General features: G+C 42.5%; 1 protein-coding gene across 2 annotated transcripts in view; it reads right to left on the bottom strand.

Annotated features, from left to right (window-relative positions):
- PCDH15 (protocadherin related 15) overlaps positions 1-25,019 on the bottom strand; it is a 2,374,726-nt gene that overhangs the window by 930,707 nt on the left and 1,419,000 nt on the right. The gene's annotated exons all lie outside the window — the stretch shown is intronic.

Here is a 25,019-nt window from a genome sequence, read left to right as displayed (position 1 = left end):
TTATACCCAGATGGAGGACATTATACCAGTATCCTTACATTATACAAAGATGATGCCCCGGATGGGAGAAAATGTTATAGAGTGGGGTCCAATATGGAGCAGAATATTACAAGAAGGAGCCAGTAGGAAGACATTAGTATATAACGGGCAAACATGTATGTCTTTATAGGATCTAGAGCACTACAAAGGCCCATACAGCTTACCAACATGCAGATGAGAGCCAAGGACCAACTTTTGCACTGGGGCTCATTAGACTCTAATGACTACACTGCCAATGAGGATTGCGATAACCTAACATGGCACAAGCCATTGACTGATGTCATGTAATGTGTCAAATTATGCTTTTTACGTAACATCCCAGTGCTGTGTTATCTGTGTGAATGTAATCTTGGCTACATCTGTGTATAAGCCACAATCAATGAATAACTGAAGATACAGTAAATTGTAACAACAGCAATTGTATATTGAGGGGTTTACATATGAGTGAAATTTATGACACTTCCGCAGGACATGTCATAAAAGTATAATAAATGTGGGAATCATCCCTAGAACCCAAGCCTATCTCCAGTATTGCAGTACCCAGTCCCTAATTTTGATTGATGCTGCAGACGCGGGAAAGCAAATGCATCCAGCTGCATATAGGCCTCCGATAACAGTGAGGGAAGTGAGATGTGCATATGACACCAGTCAGAATTTGGGAAAGGAGGACCATAAGTAATTGTCATAAAACAACTCTTAAGCAGTCTATTTTCTAGAAACAGATACAGAATATCTAAGCAAAATTAAATGTATCAGTAAAAAGGTTTAATAATCCACACATCAAATACTGTAACTTTGACTAGAATAGATTTACTCAACATTTATATTATACTAGCTGAAGAGCCCGGCGTTGCCTGGGCATCTATATATATAACTGTCTAAGGGTTTTTCTGTCTGTCTGTCTCGTTTATTCATTCACTGATTGGTCGAGGCTGCCTGGGCCTCGACCAATCAGCGATGGGCACAGTATCGACGTAGAAATCCCGCCAGGCCTCGACCAATCAGCGACGGGCACAGCATGGCGACGATGATGTCAGAATGGAAATCCCGCGTCTCTGATTGGTCGAGGCCACCAGGCCTCGACCAATCAGCGACGGGCACAGTATCGACGTAGATGTCATAATGGTTGCCATGGCGACGATGATGTCATAAAGGTTGCCTCGACCAATCAGCGACGGGCACAGTCTGCCACGAATTCTGGAATCATCATTGTCCATATACTATGGGGACATGCATATTCTAGAATACCCGATGCGTTAGAATCGGGCCACAATCTAGTAGTAAATATCTGTGGTTAGTTATAGCACCTCACTTCTCTTATTTTCCCATCATGCCTCTCATTTTCCCCCTCACATCTTTCATTTTCCCCCTCACATCTCTCATTTTCTCCCTCACACCTCTCATTTTCCCCCTCACTCCTCTTATTTTCCCCCTCACTCCTCTCATTCCCCCCTCACTACACTTGTTATTTCGACCTCACATCTGTCATTTTCCGATCACTCCACTATTTTCCCTCACTCCTCTCATTTTGCACTCACACATTTTCATTTTCACCTCGCACCTCTCCTTTTCACCTCACACCTCTCATTTTCACCTCACACCTCTCATTTTCCCCTCAGTATATACATGTTTGTCATCTCCTTTATATATAGTATACACCTGTATTTCATCGCCTGTATATAGTATATACCTGCTGTATGTCATCTCCCCTGTATATAGTATATACCTGTATGTCATCTCCCCTGTAAATAGTATATACCTGTTGTATGTCATCTCCTCCTGTATATTGTATATACCTATGTGTCATCTCCTCCTGTATATAGTATATACCTGTTTGTCATCTCTTCTGTATATAGTATATACCTGTATGTCATCTCCTCCTATATATAGTATATACCTGTATCTCATCTCCTGTATGTAGTATATACCTGAATGTCATCTCCCCTGTATATAGTATATACCTGCTGTATGTCATCTCCTCCTCTATATACTTATGTGTCATCTCCTCTTTTATATAGTATATACCTGTATGTCATCTCCTCCTGTATATAAGGTTTAAGCATAATAACAGACGCGGATTCTTTACTGTAAGAGCAGTGAGACTATGGAACTCTCTTCCGTATGATGTTGTAATGAGTGATTCATTACTTAAATTTAAGAGGGGACTGGAAGCCTTTCTTGAAAGGTATAATGTTACAGGGTATATTTACTAGATTCCTTGATAGGGTGTTGATCCAGGGATCTAGTCTGACTGCCGTATGTGGAGTTGGGAAGGAATTTTTTTCCCCAATGTGGAGCTTACTCTTTGCCACATGGGTTTTTTTTGCCTTCCTCTGGATCAACATGTTAGGGCATGTTAGGTTAGGCTATGGGTTGAACTAGATGGACTTAAAGTCTTCCTTCAACCTTAATAACTAAGTAACTATATTATCTACATGTGTCATCTCCTCCTGTGTATAGTATATACCTGTATGTCATCTCCTCCTATATATAGTATATACCTGTATGTCATCTCCTCCTGTATATAGTTTATACCTGTGTGTCATCTGCTCCTGTATATAGTATATACCTGTGTGTCATCTCCCCTGTATATAGTATGTACCTGTATGTCATCTCCTCCTGTATTAGACCTCGTTCACACGTTATTTGGTCAGTATTTTTACCTCAGTATTTGTAAGCTAAATTGGCAGCCTGATAAATCCCCAGCCAACAGGAAGCACTTCCCCCTGGCAGTATATATTAGCTCACACACACATAATAGACAGGTCAGGTGACTGACAGCTGCCGTATTTCCAATATGGTACATTTGTTGCTCTTGTAGTTTGTCTGCTTATTAATCAGATTTTTATTTTTGAAGGATAATACCAGACTTGTGTGTGTTTTATATCGAGTTTCATGTGTCAAGTTGTCTGTGTTGAGTTGCATGTGGCGACATGCATGTAGCGACTTTTGTGAGATGAGTTTTGTGTGGGGACATGCGTGTAGCAACTTTTTGTGTCGAGTTGCATGTGACAGGTTAGTGTAGCAAGTTGTGTGCAGCAAGTTTTGTGCATGGCGATATTTGCGCATGATGAGTTTTATGTGTGGTGCGTTTTGAGCATGTGCAAGTTTTGTGTGAGGCAACTTTTGCATGGGTTGCAACTTTTGTGCATGTGGCAATTTTTCCGTGTGTGGCAAGTTTTCCATGAGGTGAGATTTGCACGTGTGGCGAGTTTTATGCGAGCCTAGTTTTGCATGTGGCAAGTTTTGCATGCGGCGAGTTTTGCATGTGGCGAGTTTTGAGTGGCGACTTTTGTGTTTTGACTTTTATGTGGCGAGGTTGGTGTATGTGTGGTGAAATGTGTGCTGAGGGTGGTATATGTGTTCAAGCACGTGGTAGTGTGTGGCGCATTTTGTGTGTGTGTTCATATCCCCGTGTGTGGTGAGTATCCCATGTCGGGGCACCACCTTAGCAACTGTATGGTATATACTCTTTGGCGCCATCGCTCTCACTCTTTAAGTCCCCCTTGCTCACATCTGGCAGCTGTCAATTTGCCTCCAACACTTTTCTTTTCACTTTTTCCTCATTATGTAGATAGGGGCAAAATTGTTTGGTGAATTGGAAAGCACGGGGTTAAAATTTTGCCTCACAACATAGCCTATGATGCTCTTGGGGTCAAGTCGTGTGACTGTGAAAACTTTTGTGGCTGTAGCTGCGACGGTGCAGATGCCAATCCCACACACATTCAGCTTTACAGGTCCTTCTCAAAAAATTAGCATATAGTGTTAAATTTCATTATTTACCATAATGTAATGATTACAATTAAACTTTCATATAGTATAGATTCATTATCCACCAACTGAAATTTGTCAGGTCTTTTATTGTTTTAATACTGATGATTTTGGCATACAACTCCTGATAACCCAAAAAACCTGTCTCAATAAATTAGCATATTTCACCCGACCAATCAAATAAAAGTGTTTTTTAATACCAAACAAAAAAACCATCAAATAATAATGTTCAGTTATGCACTCAATACTTGGTCGGGAATCCTTTGGCAGAAATGACTGCTTCAATGCGGCGTGGCATGGAGGCAATCAGCCTGTGACACTGCTGAGATGTTATGGAGGCCCAGGATGCTTCAATAGCGGCCTTAAGCTCATCCAGAGTGTTGGGTCTTGCGTCTCTCAACTTTCTCTTCACAATATCCCACAGATTCTCTATGGGGTTCAGGTCAGGAGAGTTGGCAGGCCAATTGAGCACAGTAATACCATGGTCAGTAAACCATTTACCAGTGGTTTTGGCACTGTGAGCAGGTGTCAGGTCGTGCTGAAAAATGAAATCTTCATCTCCATAAAGCATTTCAGCCGAGGGAAGCATGAAGTGCTCCAAAATCTCCTGATAGCTAGCTGCATTGACCCTGCCCTTGATGAAACACAGTGGACCAACACCAGCAGCTGACATGGCACCCCACACCATCACTGACTGTGGGTACTTGACACTGGACTTCAGGCATTTTGGCATTTCCTTCTCCCCAGTCTTCCTCCAGACTCTGGCACCTTGATTTCCGAATGACATGCAAAATTTGCTTTCATCAGAAAAAAGTACAGCTTCTGCCGCTGTTTATGGTTCAAAAGTGGCTTTACCTGGGGAATGCGGCACCTGTAGCCCATTTCCTGCACACGCCTGTGCACGGTGGCTCTGGATGTTTCCACACCAGACTCAGTCCACTGCTTCCTCAGGTTCCCCAAGGTCTGGAATCGGTCCTTCTCCACAATCTTCCTCAGGGTCCGGTCACCTCTTCTCGTTGTACAGCGTTTTCTGCCATATTGTTTCCTTCCAACAGACTTACCATTGAGGTGCCTTGATACAGCACTCTGGGAACAGCCTATTTGTTGAGAAATTTCTTTCTGGGTCTTACCCTCTTGCTTGAGGGTGTCAATGATGGCCTTCTTGACATCTGTCAGGTCGCTAGTCTTACCCATGATGGGGGTTTTGAGTAATGAACCAGGCAGGGAGTTTTTAAAAGCCTCAGGTATCTTTTGCATGTGTTTAGAGTTAATTAGTTGATTCAGAAGATTAGGGTAATAGGTCATTTAGAGAACCTTTTCTTGATATGCTAATTTATTGAGACAGGTTTTTTGGGTTATCAGGAGTTGTATGCAAAAATCATCAGTATTAAAACAATAAAAGACCTGACAAATTTCAGTTGGTGGATAATGAATCTACCGTATTTTCCGGCGTATAAGACGACTGGGCGTATAAGACGACCCCCCAACTTTACCAGTTAAAAAATAAAATCTTCTTAAAAGTTGGGGGTCTTCTTATACACCGTATGTCGTCTTATAGGGCCGGTGAATATGTGCCTTTTGGGGGGGGGGGAGTGATCCTGATGAGGACGAGGGGGCGTCTCACAGGAAAGTGAGTATCCCCCATTACCTTATCATAGCGCTGCAGCGTGGGGTCTCTGTGCTGGGAGCGGCGGCTGCTGTGCTGTGGCGGCTCCTCTTCTGCAGTGTGGGGCCTCTGGTGCTGTGGGGCAGTGGCGGCGGCGTATCTTCATGCAGTCGGGGCTCCTCCGGCATCTCAGCCTGGAAGCCCCGCCGGCAACTCCATCGGTACAATGCGGTCAGGTGGCCTCCGGGAAAATGGCCGCTGCTCAGATTCAGATCTCGTCCCGAGATCTCGGGAGACGAGATCTGAATCTGAGCAGCGGCCATTTTCCCGGAGGCAGCTCAATAGGTGCGATGCGGTGGCCCGGCCGCTGGGGGCTGTGCATGCTCAGATTCAGATCTCGTCCCGAAATCTCGGGACACGAGATCTGAATCTAAGCAGCGGCCATTTTCCCGGAGGCCAGCGCATTACACCGATGGAGTTGCCGGCGGGGCTTCTAGGCTTTGAGATGCCGGAGGAGCCCCGACTGCATGAAGATACGCCACCGCTGCCACCGCCCCACAGCACCAGAGGCCCCACACTGCAGAAGAGGAGCCGCCACAGCACAGCACAGCACAGCAGCCGCCGCTCCCAGCACAGAGACCCCACGCTGCAGCGCTATGATAAGGTAATGGGGGATACTCACTTTCCTGTGAGACGCCCCCTCGTCGTCATCAGGATCACTCCCCCCCCACCCACCATATACACCCGGCGTACAAGGCGATTCCCGGCGTACAAGACGACCCCCAACTTTTAAGAAGATTTTCAGGGGTTAAAAAGTCGTCTTGTACGCCGGAAAATACGGTATAATATATGAAAGTTTAATTGTAATCATTACATTATGGTAAATAATGAAATTTAACACTATATGCTAATTTTTTGAGAAGGACCTGTATATATTAGATGATTTTATATTGTGAATATTTAGCAGAGACTTGTCCTTAACCACTGTATTGTTTACTGAGGTCATACAATGCTGCATACTGGATATTCTAGGACTTCACTAAATGATAATAAAGATACCTATTTCACAGTCATTTTTTTGTCTTTGTCTTTGTAAAGTAAATGTAAACCAGAATATATTTCAAAGGATTTTATAAAAAATAACGCTAGTTCAGAATAGTGGTATTGAATTTAGATGTATTAATAATGAATGCAGATCAGAGGGATTAGACACCCATTGTCTTTTCTACAGCAGAAAGAATAATATGACTGGAATGTCTGTAGAGATGGTATGCGAGCAAAGTAATTCTGCTAGGAAAGACAGACGAAAAGTGTAGGTGACTTTGCATAAAGCAGTTGCATTCATTATTTATAGGCAACACCTGTATGTGTATAAAATAAAAAAGATGGTCCAGGATTAGATAGACCTTAATTTTTATTTTAAATTGTCTCATTGTGCAGCTCTGGCAACTGGGGTTTCTTGATCCTAATTAAAAAGGATATGAAGTTCCAAATTTCTGTTGGACAGGTGCCTAAACTTGCACATGTACTTATTATAGTGAGTTTGACATCCAAAAACAGCCTAATTACTTCATTTCACTATGTTCAAAATTGAAGATGTATGCACCTTTTTGTGAATTTCTTTAAGGGTGATTTCAGAGAATGTGATAATAATGGCTGCCATCATATATTTCAAGCTGCATCCCATCCTAGTCATGTGTCAGGATAGGTTGCAGCCTGAAGAAATATTGCACGAGACATGTGTCTCAACTGTCGGAGGAGCAAAAAATCATCAATAAACATACTTCAACTGCTCACTCCCCTGCAGAGCAAGACTGGAGCAGGAGAAATAAAAAGCTTCTCAGCTGACTAAGCACAATAGACTTTTTTCTCCTATGTCAGTCCTGCTCTGTGCTCAGACAGTCTACATGCCTTGCTATAAAACTGTCAGATAGACTTAGCAAAATGTGCTTACAAATAAGCACAGAGCAGGATGAAGCTGGAAAAAAGATGGTCAGCGAAGGAGAAGTTTTCTTTCCTTCTATTTCAGCCCTGAACCATGGCTGAGTGAGCAGATAAGGTAAGTTTGCTCATAATGCAGCTTTGCTGACAATGGACTCCAGCGGTATTTATTCGAGCTGCAACACATTCTGACACATGACTAGGAAGCGTTGAATCCTGATTAATGTGACAAAGGTCATTTTTATCACATTCACATAAAACCCTTATAAGGATTCCAATTTTTCTTCAATGAAATTCAATGTAATATCAAAACATGCTGGCAAAACCTTCAAAAGTCTAAAGAATCTAACCACTGGGTGGTACATGCAAATTCATGTGGCATAAACAGCTTGTGACAGTATTGCAAAATTATATTTTTTTAAAGTTTTTCATCCTATGACACCTATTTTTGGATATATTGAGCCAAGAAGATAGATAAGGAAAGACACATTTGTATAACTCAAAAGTGAATTGTTTCACATTTTGCATAATTACAAAGTGATATTATTGTGACATTAGTATTGTTTTCAGCCCTTCAAGCCTTATCTCTCTTGCATATTTTACAGCTGGTTTTGCTGCGTGAGCTGTTCTTTAAATATACATATCCTTTCTCTGAAATGTGATGAGGTCCAGTTCAATGCTTTGACTAAGCCATTTTAAAATTCAGATGCAGCTAATAATTTACATTATTATTTTGTTGCATAAACCAATTAAATTACAGGTCCTTCTCAAAAAATTAGCATATAGTGTTAAATTTCATTATTTACCATAATGTAATGATTACAATTAAACTTTCATATATTATAGATTCATTATCCACCAACTGAAATTTGTCAGGTCTTTTATTGTTTTAATACTGATGATTTTGGCCTACAACTCCTGATAACCCAAAAAACCTGTCTCAATAAATTAGCATATTTCAACCGTCCAATCAAATAAAAGTGTTTTTTAATAACAAACAAAAAAACCATCAAATAATAATGTTCAGTTATGCACTCAATACTTGGTCGGGAATCCTTTGGCAGAAATGACTGCTTCAATGCGGCGTGGCATGGAGGCAATCAGCCTGTGACACTGCTGAGATGTTATGGAGGCCCAGGATGCTTCAATAGCGGCCTTAAGCTCATCCAGAGTGTTGGGTCTTGCGTCTCTCAACTTTCTCTTCACAATATCCCACAGATTCTCTATGGGGTTCAGGTCAGGAGAGTTGGCAGGCCAATTGAGCACAGTAATACCATGGTCAGTAAACCATTTACCAGTGGTTTTGGCACTGTGAGCAGGTGCCAGGAAGCATGAAGTGCTCCAAAATCTCCTGATAGCTAGCTGCATTGACCCTGCCCTTGATGAAACACAGTGGACCAACACCAGCAGCTGACATGGCACCCCACACCATCACTGACTGGGTACTTGACACTGGACTTCAGGCATTTTGGCATTTCCTTCTCCCCAGACTTCCTCCAGACTCTGGCACCTTGATTTCCGAATGACATGCAAAATTTGCTTTCATCAGAAAAAAGTACTTGGGACCACTTAGCAACAGTCCAGTGCTGCTTCTCTGTAGCCCAGGTCAGGCGCTTCTGCCGCTGTTTATGGTTCAAAAGTGGCTTTACCTGGGGAATGCGGCACCTGTAGCCCATTTCCTGCACACGCCTGTGCACGGTGGCTCTGGATGTTTCCACACCAGACTCAGTCCACTGCTTCCTCAGGTTCCCCAAGGTCTGGAATCGGTCCTTCTCCACAATCTTCCTCAGGGTCCGGTCACCTCTTCTCGTTGTACAGCGTTTTCTGCCACATTGTGTCCTTCCAACAGACTTACCATTGAGGTGCCTTGATACAGCACTCTGGGAACAGCCTATTTGTTGAGAAATTTCTTTCTGGGTCTTACCCTCTTGCTTGAGGGTGTCAATGATGGCCTTCTTGACATCTGTCAGGTCGCTAGTCTTACCCATGATGGGGGTTTTGAGTAATGAACCAGGCAGGGAGTTTTTAAAAGCCTCAGGTATCTTTTGCATGTGTTTAGCGTTAATTAGTTGATTCAGAAGATTAGGGTAATAGGTCGTTTAGAGAACCTTTTCTTGATATGCTAATTTATTGAGACAGGTTTTTTGGGTTATCAGGAGTTGTAGGCCAAAATCATCAGTATTAAAACAATAAAAGACCTGACAAATTTCAGTTGGTGGATAATGAATCTATAATATATGAAAGTTTAATTGAAATCATTACATTATGGTAAATAATGAAATTTAACACTATATGCTAATTTTTTGAGAAGGACCTGTATATGTTAGCTTGCAAACAGGTAACCATACATAATCCATAAGAAAAATCCATTAATCCAACGGCAAATGTCCTGGTCTTGAAGGATCGAAAAATTCCTACACTACCACCACCATGTTTGATCATTGACCCATAGTGATGAGAGAGTGTGCTCGTTACTCAAGTTTTCCAAGCATTCTCGGGTGGTCTCCGAGTATCTTGGGCGTGCTCATAGATTATGTTTTAGTCCCCGCAGCTGCATGATTTGCGGCTGCCAGACAACCTGAAGACATGCAGGGATTGCCTGCAAATCATGCAGCTGCAGTGACTGAAACAATCTATGATCATGCCCAAAATACTTGTAGAACACCCGAGCATGCTCGGAAAACTCGATTAACTAGTACACTCGCTCATCACTATTGACCCACAGTAACAACACCACTACCATCAAGTTTGATTGCAGAAGTGAAGTTCTCATTGTGGAATGCTATTTATGCTTTTAACCCCTTAATCCCATTGGACGTACTATCCCGTCAAGGTGACCTGGGACTTAATTCCCAGTGACGGGATAGTACGTCCAGCGCGATCGGCAGCGCTCACGGGGGGAGCGCGGCCGATCGCGGCCGGGTGTCAGCTGATTATCACAGCTGACATCCGGCACTATGTGCCAGGAGCGGTCACGGACCACCCCCGGCACACTAACCCCTGGCACACTGCGATCAAACATGATCACAGTGTTCCAGCGGTATAAGGAAGCATCGCACATGGAGGGGGCTCCCTGCATGCTTCCCTGAGACCCCCGGAGCAACGCGATGTGATCACGTTGCAGCGAGGGTCTCTTACCTCCTATCCCTGCAGGCCCCGGATCCAAAATGGCCGCGGGCCTGCATCCGGGTCCTGCAGGGATTACTTCCGGGTGCAGACCAGGCTCTGGTAAGCCTGCAGCACTGGAACTCAGATCGGTGATCTGACAGAGTGCTGTGCAAACTGTCAGATCAGCAATCTGTGATGTCCCCCCTGGGACAAAGTAAAAAGTAAAAAAAAAAAAATCCACGTGTAAAAAAAAAATAAAAAAATTCCTAAATAAATAAAAAAAATATATATATTATTCCCATAAATATATTTCTTTATCTAAATATTTAAAAAAAACAATAGAAGTACACATATTTAGTATTGCCGCGTCCGTAACGACCCAACCTATAAAACTGTAACACTAGTTAACCCCTTCAGTGAACACCGTAAGAAAAAAAAAAAAAACGAGCCAAAAAAAACCCGCTTTATTATCATACCGCCGAACAAAAAGTGGAATAACACGCGATCAAAAAGACGGATATAAATAACCATGGTACCGCTGAAAACGTCATCTTGTCCCGCAAAAACGAGCTGCCATACAGCATCATAAGCAAAAAAAATAAAAAGTTATAGTCCTCAGAATAAAGTGATGCCAAAATAATTATTTTTTCTTTAAAATAGCTTTTATCGTATAAAAGCACAAAAACATAAAAAAATGATATAAGTGAGATATCACTGTAATCGTACTGAAACAACGAATACAACTGCTTTATCCATTTTACCAAACGTGGAATGGTATAAACGCCTCCCCCAAAAGAAATTCATGAATATCTGGTTTTTGGTCATTCTGCCTCACAAAAATCGAAATAAAAAGTGATCAAAAACTGTCACGTGTCCGAAAATGTTACCAATAAAAACGTCAACTCGTCCCGCAAAAACAAGACCTCACATGACTCTGTGGACTAAAATATGGAAAAATTATAGCTCTCAAAATGTGGAGACGCAAAAACTTTTTTGCTATAAAAAAGCGTCTTTTAGTGTCTGACAGCTGCCAATCATAAAAATCTGATATAAAAAACACTATAAAAGAAAATCAAACCCCCCTTCATCACCCCCTTAGTTAGGGAAAAATAATAAAATTTAAAAAATGTATTTATTTCCATTTTCCCATTAGGATTAGGGCTAGGGTTAGGGTTAGGGCTAGGGTTAGGGCTAGGGTTAGGGCTAGGGTTAGGGCTAAGGCTAGGGTTACTGTTAGGGCTAGGGTTAGGGTTAGGGCTAGGGTTAGGGTTAGGGCTAGGGTTAGGGTTAGGGCTAGGGTTAGGGTTGGGGTAGGGTTGGAGGTAAATTTAGGGTTAGGGTTGGGGCTAAAGTTAGGGTTAGGGTTGGGGCTAAAGTTAGGATGAGGGTTGGGGCTAAAGTTAGGGTTAGGGTTTGGATTACATTTACAGTTGGGATTAGGGTTGGGATTAGAGTTAGGGGTGTGTTTGGATTATGGTTTCAGGTAGAATTGGGGAGTTTCCACTGTTCAGGCACATCAGGGGCTCTCCAAACGCGACATGGCGTCCAATCTCAATTCCAGCCAATTCCGCGTTGAAAAAGTAAAACAGTGCTCCTTCCCTTCCAAGCTCTCCCGTTCGCCCAAACAGGGGTTTACCCCAACATAAGGGGTATTAGCGTACTCGGGACAAATTGGACAACAACTTTTGGGGTCCACGTTCTCTTGTTATCCTTGAGAAAATAAAAATTTGGGGGGCTAAAAATCATTTTTGTGGGAAAAAAAGATTTTTTATTTTCACGGCTCTGCGCTGTAAACTGTAGTGAAACACTTGGGGGTTCAAAGTTCTCACAACACATCTAGATAAGTTCCTTGGGAGGTCTAGTTTCCAATATGGGGTCACTTGTGGGGGGTTTGTACTGTTTGGGTACATCAGGGGCTCTGCAACTGCAACGTGATGCCTGCAGACCAATCCATCTAAGTTTGCATTCCAAATGGCACTCCTTCCCTTCCGAGCTCTGCCATGCGCCCAAATAGTGGTTCCTCCCCACATACGGGGTATCAGCATACTCAGGACAAATTGGACAACAACTTTTGGGGTCCAATTTATCCTGTTACCCTTGTGAAAATACAAAACTGGGAGCTAAAAAATCATTTTTGTGAAAAAAAAAAGAATTTATATTTTCACGGCTCTGCGTTATAAACTGTAGTGAAACACTTGGAGGTTCAAAGCTCTCAAAACACATCTAGATAAGTTCCTTGGAGGGTATACTTTCCAAAATGGTGTCACTTGTGGGGGGGTTTAATGTTTAGACACATCAGGGGCTCTCCAAATGCGACATGGTGTCCCATCTCAATTCCAGTCAATTTTGCATTGAAAAGTCAAAACGGCGCTCCTTCCCTTCCGAGCTCTGCCATGCGCCCAAACAGTCGTTTACCCCCACAAATGGGGTATCAGCGTACTCAGGACAAATTGCCCAACAACTTTTGGGGTCCAATTTCTTCTCTTACCCTTGGGAAAATAAAAAATTGGGGGCAAAAAGATCATTTTTGTGAAAAAATATGATTTTTTATTTTTACGGCTCTGCATTATAAACTTCTGTGAAGCACTTGTTGGATAAAAGTGCTCACCACACATCTAGATAAGTTCCTTAAGGGGTCTACTTTCCAAAATGGTGTCACTTGTGGGGGGTTTCAATGTTTAGGCACATCAGGGGCTCTCCAAACGCAACATGGCATCCCATCTTAATTCCAGTCAATTTTGCACTGAAAAGTAAAATGGCGCTCCTTCCCTTCTGAGCTCTGCTATGCGCCCAAACAGTGGTTTACCCCCACATATGGGGTATTGTCGTACTCAGGACAAATTGCTCAACAACATTTGTGTCTAATTTCTTCTCTTACCCTTGGGAAAATAAAAAATTGGGGGTGAAAAGTTCATTTTTGTGAAAAAAATATGATTTTTTATTTTACGGCTCTGCATTATAAACTTCTGTGAAGCACTTGTTGGGTCAAAGTGCTCACCACACATCTAGATAAGTTCCTTAGGGGGTCTACTTTCCAAAGTCGTGTCACTTGTGGGGGGTTTCAATGTTTAGCACATCAGGGGCTCTCCAAACGCAACATGGCCTCCTATCTCAATTCCAGTCAATTTTGCATTGAAAAGTCAAATGGCGCTCCTTTCCTTTTGAGCTCTGCCATGCGCCCAAACAGTGGTTTGCCCCCACATATGGGGTATCAGCGTGCTCAAGACAAATTGTACAACAACTTTTGGGGTCCATTTTCTCCTGTTACCCTTGGTAAAATAAAACAAATTGGAGCTGAAATAAATTTTGTGTGAAAAAAAGTTAAATGTTCATTTTTATTTAAACATTCCAAAAATTCCCGTGAAACACCTGAAGGGTTAATAAACTTCTTGAATGTGGTTTTGAGCACCTTGAGGGGTGCAGTTTTAGAATGGTGTCACACTTGGGTATTTTCTATCATATAGACCCCTCAAAATGACTTCAAATGAGATGTAGTCCCTAAAAAAAATGGTGTAAAAATGAGAAATTGCTGGTCAACTTTTAACCCTTATAACTCCCTAACAAAAAAAAATTTGGTTCTAAAATTGTGCTGATGTAAAGTAGACATGTGGGAAATGTTAATTACTAAGTATTTTGCGTGACATATCTCTGTGATTTAAGGGCATAAAAATTCAAAGTTGGAAAATTGCGAAATTTTCAAAATTTTTTACAAATTTCCATTTTTTTCCCACAAATAAACGCAAGTTGTATCAAATACATTTTACCACTATCATGAAGTACAATATGTCACGAGTAGTGTTGAGCATTCCGATACCGCAAGTATCGGGTATCGGCCGATACTTGCGGGTATCGGAATTCCGATACCGAGATCCGATACTTTTGTGGTATCGGGAATCGGTATCGGGATTAATATCAATGTGTAAAAGAAAGAATTAAAATAAAAAAATAGGGATATACTCACCTCTCCGACGCAGCCTGGACTTTACCGCCGTAACCGGGAGCCGTTGTACCTAAAAATGCGCACTTGAAGGGCCTTAGATGACGTCACGGCGCTCTGATTAGTCCGTAGCGGTCGCGTGACCGCTACGCGACCAATCACAAAGCAGTGACGTCACCTAAGGTCTTTCAAGCGCTTGAAAGACCTTAGGTGATGTCACTGCTTTGTGATTGGTCGCGTAGCGGTCACGCGACCGCTACGCGACCAATCAGAAGCTGCGGACGTCTTCTAAGGTATTTCAAGCACTTGAAAGACCTTAGGTGACGTCACTGCTTTGTGATTGGTCGCGTAGCGGTCACGCGACCGCTACAGACCAATCAGAGCGCCGTGACGTCATCTAAGGCCCTTCAAGCGCGCATTTGTAGGTACAACGGCTCCCGGTTACGGCGGTAAAGTCCAGGCTGCATCGGAGAGGTGAGTATATCCCTATTTTTTATTTTAATTCTTTCTTTTACACATTGATATGGATCCCAGGGCCTGAAGGAGAGTTTCCTCTCCTTCAGACCCTGGGAACCATACAGGATACCGTCCGATACTTGGTGTCCCATTGACTTGTATTGGTATCGGGTATCGGTATCGGATTAGATCTGATACTTTGCCGGTATCGGCCGATACTTTCCGATACTGATACTTTCAAGTATCGGACGGTATCGCTCAACACTAGTCACGAGAAAACCGTGTCGGAATCGCCAAGTTCTGTTGAAGCGTTCCAGAGTTATAACCTCATAAAGGGACAGTGGTCAGAATTGTAAAAATTGTCCCGTCATTAATGTGCAAACCACCCTCGGTTCTTAAGGGGTTAACCATATGCTCAACTTCACAACACACATTTCTGATGTTCAAATGTATTTTATGCAAATGTGAGGCACTGATTTCCATCTTTCAAATTTCCCATGCAATATTTTTGCCCTTTTAATTATGTCTAAAACACTGAGGTTGGAGAAACTTGAAACTACGTGGAAGTTCTATGATGAAACTTTGCCTGACAATAAGAAAATGTTGTTTCAAAGGATCAATAAGAATATTTTAATTTGATTCAAATTAAAATATCTTTATTGATCCTTTGAAACAACATTTAATGGTATAGACTACTTGCTAATACTTAAGTGAGACCTTCACTCTAATGGTAGGGTTCAACAGTGATCCAGTTAAATTTCGTTCAGCCAGTTATCTAACTCAAAGGTTTTAAACTTTCTTACATTATATTTGAAATAAAGTCTGAAAATTAAATAATTCTTGTGAACATACCTATAGGGGTATGCTTGACCCTTGTGTATACTAAAGATTACCTAACACTACATTAATGTTGTATTGAGAAAGCTTTTATCACTTAGTTTCACATTAAAAGTATTTTTCTACCTCCATAAGCTCCAAAGTGAAAGGTCATATGACTGCACAAGGCAGTACACAAAAATGCCCATAGTTTTATAATACATCCTCAGACATGTGAAAAATGCTTTAATGGTGGTGTCCTAGATAGACCAAGTTCTCATCTAGTCACATGATAAGAAATATCTACTAGATTTATGGTGCTCAACTGCTAAGATGTCGCCCAATACTGCTGGAGACATTGTGTGGATAGGTCAGGCCTTCACAACATACGACCCGCAAAAGGGTTTGCTCCAACCTGCGGAGCTATCCAGGACTCGATGATAGTTTCCTTTTTCCTGTATTCAAATGTATTTACACCTTTATGCAAAGATCAAAGTGAAGGAAGGGGGAGTCAATGGTGCTGTAATATCACTAATTGTGATTGGTGGGTCAGCTGTATATAAAGGTGATAACTGACATTACAATCCTGACACTAATAAAAATGAGACAGTTGAAAACTGTTAAGTAAAGAACAAGAAATATGAGTGTAAAATGGCCCTCGCGGCCAGTGTGAAAATTGCAAGATTTTTAAGATTTAAAAAGAAAAAATACAGATGTGTATGAAAGAAAAACTTTGTGCCAAATGAAAAAAAAAATATTAACAAACAAAATCAGATTTAAACAATAGGTCACTATCTGATTACACTGTCTCCTAAGATTGTCTAAGGTCTTGTCCACTTAAGGGTGGAAATTGTAAAATTCCATCCACTTGATATTGTAATCTCCTGCTGACTTTACCGGCACAAATATGCAGGTAAAATTCACAAAAAATATATTCCATTGAACTTGCCCTTCTTTTACAGAACTTAAATCCTGTTTCTGCACTTAATCATTTATATGGTAACATCTGCTGGAATATAACCATTATTTCTATCCTTAAGTAAGAAAAGTTAATTGTCTACTCTAGATCAGACACACTATATCATCTGAACCAATTAAAATATGTGTTTAATCCCTTGGTATTTTTGCTGTATAATTTAAGCTACATTACAGACATATGAAATCAGGATTTATTTTAAACGATCATTCTGATTTTTTTGGCAGACATGACATTAAATGATCTAAGTAAGACATCTGCCCCACTTTCCACTGCTGATAATACATTTTAAGTGCTACATACAAACTAAATTAATACAATATATTAAAGGGAAGGTGCCGTAATTTTAGTTTTTGTATTAATAATTATTGATTATATAATCAATTATTTTTAATACAAAAGTAAATGTACTACTTTCATACTTTTTTATTTATTCACTTTTATTTATACCACTGGAGGCTGCCATTTTAATTAGTGTGGGTGTAAGTGTCTGGGCACGACACTTGCACTCCTCACTTACGGCAGCCAAGGGCATAGGAGCCAACGGTCGGACTCCGACCGCATCTCTTTCATTGAGGCCGCTCCTCCTGCCTCTCAGCTGTGACTTAGGCATGCCCACTGAGCTGCTACATCACAGTGGTGAGAGGAGATCGTGGCCATTTTGTTGTTTATTTTCCTCTGTCATCGCACACACAGCTCAGTGCGTGCGATGGCAGGTGCTGCCAGGGAGAAGCTGCTGCTGGGAAGCAGGGGCCGAGGTAAGTATCTGCAGCAAGGAGCTGTGATTGCAGCTTGTACTTAGTATTACAGTACAGGCTGCAATCACTGCTCACTGCTGACCTGTTCAGAGCAGAGCAGGGAGATCGTCACACTGCTCTGCCATGAACATGACTCAGCACTTCCTGGGAGAGGACTGAAGGTAAGTACAGGGGTTTTTTTTTCTTACGCATCTATGACTGCTACCTGCCCCTATATACCACCTACCACTGCTACCTGCCCCTATATACCACCTACCACTGCTACCTGCCTCTATATACCACTGCTACCTGCCCCTATATACCACCTACCGCTGCTACCTGCCTCTATATACTACTGCTACCTGCCTCTATATACCACTGCTACCTGCCTCTATATACCACCTACCACTGCTACCTGCCTCTATATACCACCTACCACTGCTACCTGCCTCTATATACCACCTACCACTGCTACCTGCCTCTATATACCACCTACCACTGCTATCTGCCTCTATATACCACCTACCACTGCTACCTGCCTCTATATACCACTGCTACCTGCCTCAATATACCACTACTACCTGCCTCTATATACCACTGCTACCTGCCTCTATATACCACTGCTACCTGCCTCTATATACCACTGATACCTGCCTTTATATACCACTGCTACATGCCTCTATATACCACTGCTACCTGCCTCTATATACCACATACCACTGCTAGCTGCCTCTATATACCACTGCTAGCTGCCTCTATATACCACTGCTACGTGCCCCTATATACCACCTACCACTGCTACCTGCCTCTATGTACCACCTACCACTGCTACCTGCCTCTATATACCACCTACCACTGCTACCTGCCTCTATATACCACTGCTACCTGCCTCTATATACCACTACTACCTGCCTCTATATACCACTGCTACCTGCCTCTATATACCACTGCTACCTGCCTCTATATACCACTGATACCTGCCTTATATATACCACTGCTACATGCCTCTATATACCCCTGCTACCTGCCTCTATATACCACATACCACTGCTAGCTGCCTCTATATACCACTGCTAGCTGCCTCTATATACCACTGCTAGCTGCCTCTATATACCACTGCTAGCTGCCTCTATATACCACTGCTACCTGCCCCTATATACCACTGCTACTTGCCTCTATATACCACTTACCACTGCTACCTGCCCCTATATACCACCTACCACTGCTACCTGCCTCTATATACCATTGCTACCTGTCTCTATATACCACCTACCACTGCTACCTGCCTCTATATACCACTGCTACCTGCCTCTATATACCACATACCACTGCTACCTGCCTCTATATACCACTGCTACCTGCCTCTATATACCACCTACCACTGCTAGCTGCCTCAATATACTACTGCTTGCTGCCTCTATATACCACTGCTACCTGCCCCTATATACCACTGCTACCTTCCTCTATATACCACTAACCACTGCTACCTGCCCCTATATACCATTGCTACCTGTCTCTATATACCACCTACCACTGCTACCTGCCTCTATATATCACCTACCACTGCTACCTCCCTCTGTATACCATTGCTACCTGTCTCTATATACAACCTACCACTGCTACCTGCCTCTATATATCACCTACCACTGCTACCTCCCTCTGTATACCATTGCTACCTGTCTCTATATACAACCTACCACTGCTACCTGCCTCTATATACCACTGCTACCTGCCTCTATATACCACCTACCACTGCTATCTGCCTCTATATACCACTGCTACCTGCCTCTATATACACCTACCACTGCTACCTCTGTCCTGTGTAGCTAATCTAGTCCTGTGTAGCTAATCTAGTCCTGTGTACTGTGTCCTCAGCAGTCAGTATCACACAGGACAGGATTAGATACATGGCTCAGCAGTCGGTATCACACAGGACAGGATTAGATACACGGCTCAGCAGTCGGTATCACACAGGACAGGATTAGATACACGGCTCAGTAGTCGGTATCACACAGGACAGGATTAGATACACGGTTCAGCAGTCGGTATCACACAGGACAGGGTTAGATACATGGCTCAGCAGTCGGTATCACACAGGACAGGATTAGATACACGGCTCAGCAGTCGGTATCACACAGGACAGGATTAGATACACAGCTCAGCAGTCGGTATCACACAGGACAGGATTAGATACACGGCTCAGCAGTCGGTATCACACAGGACAGGATTAGATACTGGGCTCAGCAGTCGGTATCACACAGGACAGGATTAGACACATGGCTCAGCAGTCAGTATCTAATCCTCTCCTATGCACTCCTCTCCCCCTACGTGTCTTTCCCCATTGTGGTTTATTATTTTTGTTGTGGGAGATGAGGGAGTCGAGGATTACGCATTCGGTATGGTTTAAAAAAGATTAAGAAAGGACTTTATTCTGGCCAAGTCTTTATTTACAATACAACTATAGGATTAGTAAAGGATGGGTGCCTTATAGACACCTCTCCATTACTAAGCCGTGGGCTTGATGTCACCAGACAATATGAAGGCGACATTAACCCCACAAATATGAACGGTATTATGTGATTAGTATATGGCAGTATGTGTGATCTATATGGCAGTATGTGTGAAAAGTGTATGGCGGTATTGTGAGATCTATGTGGCGGCATTATGGGTGATCTATATGGCGGTATTATGTGAGAAGCATATGCTGGTATGTGAGAACACTGGCGGCATTGTGTGTGATCTATGTGGTGGTATATGTGATCTATATGGAGGTATTATGTGAGAACTATATAACAGTATTATGTGTGATCTATATGGCGGTATTATCTTCAGAAAGGGGACCCATTCTAGGGTGGTTCTGGCTGATCACCTGCACACGGGTCTGGGGTAATAGAGAGGCCAGCATGACTTACAGTTTGGTGGTCAGGGGAGGGCTGGTGAGGCAGCTGAAGAGAGGGGTCTCATTTTTATCGTTACTGTGTGGCTACATTTCCCCCTGCTTCCCAGCGTAACCCTGTACTGCGCCTGTTGCCTTGCTTTCACACATCGCCAGGACAGGATCTGAGGAGGGGAATGGGGTATTTGCATGCAATGTCTGGATCAGAACAGGCCATCAATCAGCAGAAATGTTTCCTGGATTTTTGTGGAACAGACGGTCCATCCATGTGTATAAAAGACAGCACTCTATGTAAATCCCTGGCTGCTCTGAGCACCGAACATGGTGCCCCCCCATAGACCAGCACACTGCTCTCCTGAAATACTCTGTGCTGCTGTCACCCTGCTCCCTCCACCATATGTCTCCCAGAATCCTTGCTGCCTGCCATCCTTTGTGACTGTTTACTTGTCAGTATAACTTTGCAGTCACCAACAAAATGGCTTCTCACTGTGTTCCTGAATCCTCTCTTATCCCTTAGCAAACACCCAGAAGGGGAGGAGAGGAGTGACATCACACACGTCAGCAGACTCCGCCCATAATTACTGCAGTGCAGTAACGTGAGCTAGTTGTACACTAGGTTTTTGTCAAATTTCAGTAGCTTCTCCCCCTAGTGTTTAAAAGTGGAAATGCCAAATTTTTTAAAATGATTTTTCATATTTTACTAAATTATAAACAAATGATAATATTTTTTTAAGAAAATGTAAACATTAATTCTTTACATTTTTCAATTGCTGGAATTTTTTTTTTATGGCACCTTCCCTTTAAGTTGTTCTACCAATCACGTTATCTTGTAATAATTTTAAAGCGAACCTGTTGCAGGATTTTGCTAAGTAAACTACAAACATTGCCATGTTGCCTCTGTAATACTGATTAAATTAATACCTTGTGGTTCTTGTGTAATCAGTGTTAGAAATTTCCAGTTAATGAGATGCTCCTGCTCCATGGGGGACTGTAGTCAGAGTCTTATCTTCCTGCTCTAAGCCAGAGAAACCATGGAAAGACCTGCCCACAGGCCGCCCCAAAGCACAAACATGTTACTCATCATAGAGAGAGACTATGCGTGCTTTGGGGAGGACCTGTGGGCAGAGCTTTTCTTGGCTGGCACAGAGCAAGCAGATAAGACTCTGCCTATAGTCCCGCCCCGGATCTCGAGCATCTTATTAACTGAAAACTTTTAACACTGAATACAGGAGAACCACAAGATGGATTTTTTCACCACAGTTATGATTTTAATCAGTTTAACACTGCCAACCTGACAGTGTCTGTAGTTTACTTAGCAAAATCTTGCTGACAGATTCATTTTAAACAATTGGTTTTATCAATGGAGAAGTTTTCTTGTACAGAACCTATGCAGGATTATGTGTCTCCATAGGAACAGACAATAAACAGACCATGTATAATCTGATTGAATGCTCATACTTTTTCTCCACTATCCCCAATTTCTAAGTAACCCACTAAGTGTATGTTAGCAGAAAGTGTGGGGAAGATGCTTCTTTTATTACTTTAAACCATTCTGATTCATTAAAAAGGGTATTTTCAACATGAAGCTTCAGGAGCTCACAGCTCTCAGCCACAGGCTTCCCACTTTGCTGGCGGAGTGCACTCCTGAAGATTGGCAGCGCAATCATTGGTATCATTGTGCAGCTGGTCCAAACTGTATTCTCTCTAAGACTTCTAGGAAAGGCAGCTTTGCCTATTTAGCATGAGAAAAGCACAGAAGCATTGTGGCCTGTCAGACCTAGCCAGCATCAGATCTTCACAAGCTGGTACAAAGAGAAGGTCAATTATCTACCATTTCATCCAACTGCAACATCAATTTATTTTTCTTCATACTTTATTAATTTAAAAAAATACATAGTAATTATAAATGACTATAAATGGTAAACATAATTGATGTAACATAAAAACCTATAAACCATTGGTGGTTTGATCTTTGCTATTTAAGTAACAAATGTAAGTTAAAGAATCTCATAAAACATGAATATGTATTAGAATCAGGTTCAAGCTCAAAGGCAAGTTTATAAGAAATGCATCATAATAGAGGCAGAAACCCCAATGTAAGTAATTACCCTGAAAACACTCTAAAAAATACATAAATATGTGACATTGTTGACTGGAGGCTGTGAACTAGTTCTTGGATAGGGTAAGTGTTATACAACATTGTATACCATTGTAGAAAGCAAGATATAGATTGTACAGTATATAATCATTCATTACTAATGTCAGATAGTATTCTCTAATTCAAATGCACCACTAAGAGCTAAGAATTTAGAAGTCAACCAAGGTTACAGGGGTTGACCAATCTTAAACGACAAGTTTGCGGTCACTCTATGTGACCGCAAACTTGTGATTCCTGATAGCACACACACACTACCACTGTGAAGAAACTCAAGGCCACATTCCTACTAGAATGTTTCTGGTCTTGTATAACACACTTGCATAGAGTGCACCATAAACATTCTATTTGGATTCTGGCTGAGAGTATAACTATCGTTGTTCCCAGTGCTGACACTGGAGAACCCTCATTGTGCGCAGTGTTAGGTGTCGAGTTCCCGCCTCTGCACAGGGGGAATCTTGCTCAGGTCCTGTTGTGGCTCCTATTGGAGGTCGGGGGTCACATGCTCAGGTCCTGTTGCGGCTCCTATTTGACCATCTGTAAGGTCCCGTAGCACTGCTGCTATAAAAGGTTCGCATGGCTGCTCGGCCATGCGCTAGTGTATACTTGAAACCGTGTGTGTGCAGATGTGTGAAAGTCGCTCTTTAACCCCTTTCTGACATCGGACGTACTATCCCGTCGAGGTGGGGTGGGCCCGTATGACCACCGACGGGATAGTACGTCCAGCGCGATCGGCGGCGCTCACGGGGGGAGCGCGGCCGATCGCGGCCGGGTGTCAGCTGCCTATCGCAGCTGACATCCGGCACTATGTGCCAGGAGCGGTCACGGACCGCTCCCGGCACATTAACCCCCGGCACACCGCGATCAAACATGATCGCGATGTGCCGGCGGTGCAGGGAAGCATCGCGCAGGGAGGGGGCTCCCTGCGGGCTTCCCTGAGCCCCCCGCAGCAACGCAATGTGATCGCGTTGCTGCGAGGGTCTTACCTCCCTCCCTGCCTGCTCCAGACCCGGATCCAAGATGGCCGCGGATCCGGGTCCTGCAGGGAGGGAGGTGGCTTCACAGAAGCCTGCTCAGAGCAGGCACTGTGAAGCAGCCTGCACTTCTCTCAGATCGGTGATCTGTCAGAGTGCTATGCAAACTGGCAGATCACCGATCTGTATTGTCTCCCCCTGGGGCAAAGTAAAAAAGTAAAAAAAAAAATTTCCAAATGTGTAAAAAAAAAATAAAATAAATATTCCAAAATAATGAAAAAAATATATATATATTATTCCCATAAATACATTTCTTTATCTAAATAATAAAAAAACAATAAAAGTACACATATTTAGTATCGCCGCATCCGTAACGACCCAACCTATAAAACTGGCCCACTAGTTAACCCCTTCAGTAAACACCGTAAGAAGAAAAAAAAAAAACGAGGCAAAAAACAACGCTTTATTATCATACCGCCGAACAAAAAGTGGAATAACACGCGATCAAAAAGACAGATATAAATAACCATGGAACCGCTGAAAGCGTCATCTTCTCCCGCAAATAACGAGCCGCCATACAGCATGATCAGTAAAAAAAATAAAAAAGTTATAGTCCTGAGAATAAAGTGATGCAAAAATAATTATTTTTTCCATAAAATAGTTTTTATCGTATAAAAGCGCCAAAACATAAAAAAATAATATAAATGAGGTATCGCTGTAATCGTACTGACCCGAAGAATAAAACTGCTTTATCAATTTTACCAAACGCGGAACAGTATAAACGCCTATCCCAAAAGAAATTCATGAATAGCTGGTTTTTGGTCATTCTGCCTCACAAAAATCGGAATAAAAAGCAATCAAAAAATGTGACGTGCCCAAAAAGTTACCAATAAAAACGTCAACTCGTCCCGCAAAAAACAAGACCTCACATGACTCTGTGGACTCAAATATGGAAAAATTATAGCTCTCAAAATGTGGTAACACAAAAAATATTTTTTGCAATAAAAAGCGTCTTTCAGTGTGTGACGGCTGCCAATCATAAAAATCTGCTAAAAAACTCGCTATAAAAGTAAATCAAACCCCCCTTCATCACCCCCTTACTAAAAAAAATGTATTTATTTCCATTTTCCCATTAGGGTTAGGGTTAGGGCTAGGGTTGGGGCTAGGGTTAAGGCTACAGTTAGGGTTGGGGCTAAAGTTAGGGTTAGGGTTGGGGCTAAAGTTACGGTTAGGGTTTAGATTACATTTACGGTTGGGAATAGGGTTGGGATTAGGGTTAGGGGTGTGTCAGGGTTAGAGGTGTGGTTAGGGTTACTGTTGGGATTAGGGTTAGGGGTGTGTTTGGATTAGGGTTTCAGTTATAATTGGGGGGTTTCCACTGTTTCGGCACATCAGGGGCTCTCCAAACGCGACATGGCGTCCGATCTCAATTCCAGCCAATTCTGTGTTGAAAAAGTAAAACAGTGCTCCTTCCCTTCCGAGCTCTCCCGTGTGCCCAAACAGGGGTTTACCCCAACATATGGGGTATCAGCGTACTCAGGACAAATAGGACAACAACCTTTGGGGTCCAATTTCTCCTGTTACCCCTGGGAAAATACAAAACTGGG

This window comes from Ranitomeya variabilis, chromosome 4 (assembly GCF_051348905.1).
Source record: "Ranitomeya variabilis isolate aRanVar5 chromosome 4, aRanVar5.hap1, whole genome shotgun sequence".
NCBI classification, from domain to species: Eukaryota; Metazoa; Chordata; class Amphibia; order Anura; family Dendrobatidae; genus Ranitomeya; species Ranitomeya variabilis.
Note: the sequence above shows the minus strand (reverse complement) of the source record. Positions and strands in the feature narration are given on the sequence as shown.